This window comes from Bombyx mori, chromosome 5, assembly GCF_030269925.1.
Source record: "Bombyx mori chromosome 5, ASM3026992v2".
In the NCBI taxonomy this organism is placed as follows: domain Eukaryota; kingdom Metazoa; phylum Arthropoda; class Insecta; order Lepidoptera; family Bombycidae; genus Bombyx; species Bombyx mori.
Window position 1 is genome coordinate 2,140,596 of NC_085111.1, and position 7,943 is coordinate 2,148,538.

A 7,943-nucleotide genomic window follows, 5' to 3' on the forward strand; every position below is an offset into this window, starting at 1 on the left:
ACGGACGAGCTCATGGCCCGCCTTATGTTAAGTGCTTACCGGAGCCCATAGACATCTACAACGTAAATGCTTCCACCTACCTTGAGATATAAGTTCTAAGGTCTCACGTATAGTTACAACAGTTGCTCCACCCTTCAAACCGAAACGCATTACTGCTTCACGGCAGAAATAGGCAGGGTGGTGGTACCCAACCGCGCGGACTCACAAGAGGTCCTACCACCAGTAATTACGCAAATTATAATTTTGCGGGTTTCATTTTTATTACACGATGTTATTCCTTCACCGTGAAAGTCAATCGTGAACATTTGTTGAGTACGTATTTCATTAAAAAATTGGTACCCGCCTGAGATTCGAACATCGCTGCATCGCTCAATACGAATGCACCGGACGTCTTATCCGTTAGGCCACGACGACTTCAAAATGATCTAGAGAGACCATATCAGCGTAGTAGGTGAGCTTACGTCGCTCAGACCTGATGATGTTGCTAACACGAACCCTAGCAAGAGCCGTGCTTCGCAGAATCTATCACCGGATCGGAAACGCGACCCACTGAGAAAATCCGGCGAGAAGCTCAGTGGGCTGCGTCTGTGGGTTAATTTACTCGTCGAGCCCTTCATCGCAAGCGACGGGTTCGACGAGAACGATGACCGGTGCTTGGGGTACTTAAAAGCACCGTTAGTGGATCGGAAGGATCCGAAATGACGTGTTTTATACAAGCAAACAGACATATATACTTTTTATTACCTTAATGAAAGGGAGCACAGATGAAACCTATTGCTATCTCTCTTACGCTTGCAAAATAGCACTGTTGACCTCATAGATTAATAAGATTTTTTTTAAAAACATAAATGTCATTAAAAGTTGCTTGGCGAATGTCGAAACAAGTTTCGCTACCAATAGTTTCAAAAAAAAGAAAAGAAAGGTCAGTCCTGCAAAAACTGGATCAACGGGTTGACTTTTATTAAGTACCATTCATTACTCGTGTTTTGTTTATTTCATTTAAAAGTTTACAATTTTTTTTACTTTTTTTTATTAATAAAAAAACTACAAAAGTAAATAAAAATTAGACGACCAGTAGCGAATTATCGAAATAATGAGTATCGTTTTGTTAGGCTACTCATTACTGAGAGCAAAGAAAGAGACAGAGAGAGAGAGAGAGAGAGTATACTTCATTGCGCACCGAAACACAATTTACATTGAAAATCACTCAACAAGCAAATAATAATTGTATGTTGTAGCCTAGGCCTTACCGCTAAAAGCGATCTCATTCAGACAATAGTTTTTATGTAGAGAAATAATGAAAAAGATTTTTCAGGTATATTTTGGTACAAATGAACCAATTTACAAGGTTATTTTTAGTTTTCGTTCTAGATACTATTTTTGAAATAAAAGAAACTAAGTAAAGTATTTAAAGTGCAAAAAAAAACATTGCACAGCACATATGTCATCTATATATTAAATACGTGAAGCAAAAACTTTGAGTCCCTTTTTACGAAAATTGCGCGGACAGAGGAGTATGAAATTTTCTACACCTATAGAGAATACAGAGAAGAAGTGCACAATGCTAATATTTTTTTTAAATAATGCATAAAAGATACATTGAATCTATAAAGAAAACGTTACACACACTACATACCATGTATTTGACGCACACACGCATGCATACTATTTATTGTCAAACTTTTGTTCTTGACGTCTGTTGTCAAATTGAGAATAAATTAAATATTGTTTGTCTTTGTTAATATTTTTTATAGTATAGTCTTGACGAAATTTGTGATTATAAAAGTATAAAATACAATCATAATAGTGTACAAACTTACAATTCCAATTAATTATAGTCGAATTTCGACTACTGTGGGACCTCTAGTTACCGTAATTGCGCCATTTACGTATTACGTAAAATAATTACAATTACGATTAAAATATTTCAAACAGCTCTCGCAGTGGTAAATAATGAAATTAATTCCAACCTTAAAAGTAAGCTTCAGGAAAAAGATTAATGTAATCCCACAAAATTAATACAATATTACCCATTATTTCGATAATGGCGATTCATTTGTAATTTAATTAAGCTGTGAAATGGTTATTTGAGTATTTGAGATGGGCTTGCGTTATAGCGATGATATTCGGTGATGTATAGAAAGTATTTAAATTTTCACGTATTGTAACTACTAATTCTTCAAATTGTGTATTTTCGATGTTAAAAGTTGTGGCGGGTAGCCATCATACGACATAAGATATTTGATAGATGTGTGAATCTCGATTACGATATTTTCAAGATAAGCTTGCATATATACAAGTTCCGAACAACAACATTCGGACCGTCGGTCTACCGGACAATATCCCCTGCTCGGTGGAAGATCTTCCCTTTGTCGTAAAACCTTCAAATTTTCCAAAACCTTGCAGAAACTCATTGATGATATGTTGACTTAATGATAGATGGCCCTTGGCGATTTTAATTTAGACTATAATTTAGGATTTTCACTGTAAAACTTAGACCGTAATATTTTTTCAATTCGTTATGATAATTGATATTTTAATAAATAAATATTTACTAACAATCACGCCACGTTAACTGGTCCCGTGCTAAGTTCGTAAAGAACTTTTGTTACAGGTACCCGATAACGGAAATAAATATAATATTTTTATTATACACATACATATATTTAATATACATCCATAACCCTGGAAAAGACATTTTATATTTATCATACAAATATCTTCCCTTGGCGGGATTCGAACCCGCGACTCTCTTGTGTAGTGACCATGTCACATACCACTACACCAGACTGTCGTTGAATAATATTGTTTGTTAATTAAATAAATGTTACATTGGAAATCTACGTGTGGTACTTAATTGTATGTCAGATTCCGTGTTTAAAGCACAAAATATGATGAATTCATTCATGAAAACAATAAGGAGAAAAAAACATATATTTTTGCCGACCAGTATTATATAATCGTAATTTAACTCGGAATTTGACTCCAATAAAGGCTTAATTAAGTACTTCGTTTGTTATATATTAAATACGTGAAGCAAAAACATTGCACACTTTTTTTACGAAAATTGCGCGGACGGAGCATTATGAAATTTTCCACACTTATAGAGAATATAGAAAATGAGTCCAGAATGTTAATATATTTTTTATTACGCAAAAAAAACACATTGTATCAATAAAAAACATTTCACACACTACCTTGTATTTGACACACACACACGCAAATATACTCTTTTGTTTATTGTAAAGTGTGGTCATATTGAGCATAGATTAATGTTGTTTGTCTTTAGTGTAGTCTTAGCGAAATCTGTGATTATAAAAATAGTATTTGACAATAGAATGTTAATAATGGTCAAGCTTATAATTTCAATTAATTTTAGTCGAATTTCGACGACTGTGGGACTACTAGTATTAAATTAATAAGATGTGTTTACAAATCAACATTTTTGGTTTATTTATATTTTTAATTAATATTATATTTATATTGTATAAATGCTTAAGTCGTCCGCGTTAATATTTTTATAGTATTTGGTGTGCGCGAATCGTAAACTAATTAAAACTACTTTTATAGTTTATTCTAGCGTTTTTATTATCATTTTGTCATTGCTTCAAATACTTCGTCCAGAAGTTCGCGACCAGGAAACTTTGTAAAGTATTTTACATTTTTAACATGTCTATGGGCTTCAGTAACCACTTAACACCGAGTGGGCTGTAAGCTCGTCCACCCATCTAAATAAATAAAAAATTACATCAACGAGTTTTAAATATGGCGCAGCTGAGGCAACGCAGCATCGATTGCTTTTGAGTGACAACCGCGTGACATGAGAAGACCTGGACACCTTATACACAGTTGGCAACGCACTGTGGAGAGCGAGATGTGGATCTCCAGCCTGACCAGGACCGATGTTAAGGATCAAGCTCAAGACTATTTCTGCCGTGAAGCAGTAATGCGTTTCGGTTTGAAGGGCGGGGCAGCTGTTGTAACTATACTGAGACCTTATATTTCAAGGCGGGTGGCGCATTTACGTTGTAGATGTCTATGGGCTCCAGTAACCACTTAACACCAGATGGGCTGTTAGCTCGTCCACCCATATAAGCAATAAAAAAAAAGACAGGGTGAAAACGAGAAAAATTGTGAGGGTCCTATATACTACGTCCTATGTCCTATGTAGGGCTACAATAAGTTTTAAATTATTTCATAACTTTCGTTACAGTATTGTCACTTAATATTTACAGTTGGAACATTTCAACGAGTAATTCTTCACTAGAGGTCCCGCAGTAGTCGAAATTCGACTATAAATAATTGGAATTGTAAGTTTGTACACTATTATGATTGTATTTTGTACTTCTATAATCACAAATTTCGCCAAGACTACACTACACTATAAAAATATTAACAAAGACAAACAATATTTAATCTATTCTCAATTTGACAACAGACGTCAAAAAGAAAAGTTTGACAATAAATAGTATGCATGCGTGTGTGCATCAAATCACTGAAGTAGGCATCAAATACATGGTATGCGCATTATTTTAAAAAAAATATTAGTATTGTGCACTTCTTCTCTATATTCTCTTTATATGTGGGAAATTTCATACTCCTCCGTCCGCGCAATTTTCGTAAAAAGGGATACAAAGTTTTTGCTTCACGTATTAATATACAGATTCTTGCTTAATAAAAATAATGTACGTATTTAAACAGTCAACCTGAATTTCACACAAACCCATAATGTGTGTTTTAGCTAATTATATTTTCACAGATAATGTATTTTTGGAACGGATCTCTGTATTCCCACGTACAATGCGCCGCATGTAAAAAATCATGTTGTCAATTAAATATTATATTTAATTTTATATTAGTGTATTTCGTTTTATTCATACGTAGAATTTTATTAATATTTGTCTAATATTTTATTAGATATAATTAGGATAATAAAATAAGTTTGTTAATTGATAAACAATATAATCGAGATTTCAATCTCCTCTCTCTATGTGGATGACTGCATTCCTTTCATAACGTCGCGAGCTCCAGTAGTTAGTAGCTTCAGTAGTCCAGTATCCACGCACCACGTGTTCAGTAAAATTACTATATAGTACAAAACAAAGTCGCTTTCTCTGTCCTTATCTCCTTAAGTATGCTTAATTTTTTAAAACTACGCAACGGATTTTGATGCGGTTTTCTTTTTTAATAAATAGAGTGATTGAAGAGGAAGGTTTATAATAACATCCATTAAATAGTGGAGAAATCAATAATAAATTACAGTTTCCGAAGCGAAGCGAGGGCGGGTCGCTAGTATTCATATATTAATACGTGAAGCAAAAAGTTGGTACCCCTTTTTACGAAAATTGCGCGAACAGAAGAGTATGAGATTACCCATACTTACAGAGAATACCGAGAAGGAGTGTAGAATGCTATTTTTTTTAAATTTTGCATGAAAAAATACTTTAAATCGATAAAAAAAAAACATTACGCACATTACCATGTATTTGACGCACACACAAACACGCACATATACTCTTTTGTTTACTGTTAACATCTGTGATTTAATTGAGAATAGATTAATATTGTTTGCCTTTAATATTATTTGTCTATAGTGTAGCCTTGGCGAAATCTGAGATTGTATAAGTATAGTCTGTGACAATAGAACTATGATAATGTTCAATTATTATTATTTATAATTTAAATTAATTATGGTCGAATTTCGACTACTGGGCGATCACTAGTACGTAATGATAATAATGAGATACGTATATCGGTTGTAAATATAACAGGTTTCTTGTAATCGATGACTAAATAAAGATTTTCGAGTATTTGTATTGTTGCTCGTATTTCTAAGAATGTGTTTTGATTCATCTGTATAGGTAATTAGTGTGAGTTTTTTAACGTTTTGGAACTTTTGGACGGAGATGACAAAATAATAAATCGATGCATCCAATGAACACTACTCTATAGGAGTGGGTAATATCGGTTTTGCCGCGTATCGAATCGTATCTATATATCGAGTATCGATATCGGATATTGAATCTATATATTTTCTGAATCTATATATTGACGGATGCTAGTAGATTTTCTCGATTCATGATATTTGAGATTTGAAACGATACGATGATATAGTATTGTAGTAGATATAGATTCAAGTCAACGTTATACGGTTGGTTTTCTGATATCAATTTATAATAATAATATGATTTTAAAGTAATAAAAAGAACATGAAAATAAAAATATCAAAAAAACTTTCCTTCATGTTTTTACCAGGCTTAGGACCGGCTACATTATTTTCAGTTTTTAGTATTTTGTGTCTTAATTTAAAATTACAAAATATACCAAAAGAGTGTACATTAGGTAGAATATTTCATAATACTAAATACATATATTTTAGGTAACATTCGCGATTTCGTTCGCGCCTAAGGTACCTAACGTGAGTATTGCCTAGATGAAGTCTCGAGAAAATATCGGAGACGTATTTAGAAGTTCATTTGATAATATTTATACATCATACACTACAAAATTAATTCAGAAATTTTATTATTTACTAAGTTTATGTTAAAATAAAAGTTTCTAAACTTTCAAAAGTTTAATACAAACACAACAAATAAACTCAATTATTTGGATTTAACTAAAAATAGAAAAATGTGTATTTTAAAAATCAAATACAAAAAACTTTAAAGTATTTATAAACACTTATCCAAAAATTTTAGTTCAAGGTCAAAGCGCGTGAAATTAAATTCAACGGTGCAAATAGGCTATACTGCATTCTAATTAGGGTCGAAAGTTGAAACTTTTTTCCTAAATTGTATCCTGCTGATACACTAAGAATAATCTACAGACGTATGGACTTAAATATAAGGTTTATAATTGTATGGATAATGCCTGTTTCTGTTTCATTCATCATATGTGAGTGAGCGCACGATAGGGATATCGTCCGCTCACTCACTCTGGCCGATTCGATACGAACCAAACGAATATTGCTGATATTCACGAATCGGTACGATACGCCGATGCGCATCACATCGAGCAATATCGTGTATCGGCTGATATCGTTATATAGATTTCGATTCACGAATCGGTACGATATGCCGATGCGCATCACATCGAGCAATATCGTGTATCGGCTGATATCGATATATAGATTTCGTGCGGGGCGATATCGGATTCAACGATATTGCTGCGATATATAGATATTGAATCTATATACGATTTATATCACCCACTCCTACTACTCTAACTCAAAATTTAGAAATTTTCGTTTTTCACCCAAATCGCTTGACTATGTTAAAAGTATTACAATTAATCATTATTGATGGGGTTCGAAGCAAGAGTAAATCAGCTAGTTACACAAAAAAACCATAAATATATCTGCAATAATAAAGATTTTATCAACTTTTTTCGTTTAATCGCTCCTCTGTAAATCTACGAATTTGGAGTTAGCGTAGTGTTCATTGGAGGCATCGTAAATGACGTATGTGTAGATGGAGATGGAAAAAAATCGTTGGTCGCAAATCAGGTACAACTGAAAGAGACTTCGTGTTTTTTTCGTAAACAAATTTAATGTAGACACAGCTCTTTTAGTTGCATTATAGTACTTACGTACGAACCGATAGTGTCCAAATAAAAAAATACCGGATAGCATAAATATATTGTTACGCCGGTAAGAGTAACGCCATCTATCGCCGAATAGTCGAACGAATATCGAAGGATCCAGATTGCTCGAGAATTACAATGCCATCTATTGACAGATAGCGGAAACTACGACTAAAGTTGGGCGGAAAATTCTCGATAATTTTAGGGATGAGGTATCTATCGACTATAAAAGCGTTGTAGGGATGGCACGCAGTCAGTCATTCCGATAGAGGCACCCGTCACGTGCGGACGTGCTCATCGTCCACTCGATCGCCCGGTCTTTGTTCGCCCGGCTTTTGTTAGCCCGGCCATTGTTCGCGCGG